The sequence below is a fragment of the Leptonychotes weddellii genome, unplaced genomic scaffold (genome assembly GCF_054177405.1).
Source record: "Leptonychotes weddellii isolate Sample4059 unplaced genomic scaffold, ASM5417740v2 HiC_scaffold_604, whole genome shotgun sequence".
Lineage (NCBI taxonomy): Eukaryota > Metazoa > Chordata > Mammalia > Carnivora > Phocidae > Leptonychotes > Leptonychotes weddellii.
In genome coordinates this window covers 723-1,648 of record NW_028028889.1, presented here as the reverse complement: position 1 = coordinate 1,648, position 926 = coordinate 723, and the positions used below count along the sequence as shown (strand labels likewise).

The 926-nt window shown below is 47.2% G+C and overlaps 1 non-coding gene across 1 annotated transcript; it reads left to right on the top strand.

The window, feature by feature from the left end:
- The first annotated feature begins 244 nt into the window (after positions 1 to 244).
- TRNAW-CCA (transfer RNA tryptophan (anticodon CCA)) lies at positions 245 to 316 on the top strand. Its single transcript has one exon. It is a non-coding gene; the product is annotated as a tRNA-Trp (tRNA).
- The last annotated feature ends 610 nt before the right edge of the window (positions 317 to 926 follow it).

Sequence of the window (926 nt, the reverse complement as noted above, 5' to 3'; positions counted from 1 at the left end):
CCCCCAAACATCTTTTTTTTTTTTTTTTTATGTATATGGAGAAAACCAGGAATGAAACAGGAGAGGAAGGACTGTAAATAGAAGCAATTGGGAGGCAGAATCGGGGAGTGATCGGACGGACAGCATTTTGATCCAGCAGGCGGCCAGGCATTACATGGTATTCATCTGTGTGGTCTTCACCGAGTGCAGAAAATGAATTTCACGGATCAGGTTGACAGGTAAAGAAATCGGGGGTGCCCTCGAGGACCTCGTGGCGCAACGGTAGCGCGTCTGACTCCAGATCAGAAGGTTGCGTGTTCAAATCACGTCGGGGTCAGTAGTTTTAGCGTCTGTGGAAGGTCCTGGTCTGGGAAGTGAGATGGAGGAGGAAGAGAAAGGTGCCTTCCCGGCTTTCTCCCACCTTGGCTGCCCTCATTAAAATACCTTTAAAAAGTAAATAATAGGCAGCATACAGAGGAAGATGCAACGTCTCAGTATTGTACCTTTGGCTTTTTTGGGGGCTCATAGAAACACTTTTACTCCTTTATTGCAAATGTTCTGAATTTCACTTTTCACCAACTCGTCCATTAATATTCCCAACGCTCTCAGCCTTCTCTCCATGCTCACTTCTGTGCTCGCAGACCCATCTCTTCATCCACAGGTCTTTCTAACCTTCGGAACCTTAGCAGATCTTCTCAGGCAACTAGTCTGCTTCTAGGAGGTGACCTTAGCTCACCCGCGCCACACATGGGTCAGCTTTTCCGTGCCAGAGAGGTCCCACAGCAAGTCCACCCTTGGATCTCTGGGATTCCTTATCACTTCAAATCACAGAAGAGGTCAGTTCCTTTCCAGATGCAGAAAACTGAACACAGTTTTGTTTGTCAAACTGAGACTACAGGGAATGAGAGAAAGTTAGTCTTCTGGGCTAGAAGTTCCTTGAACCCCCT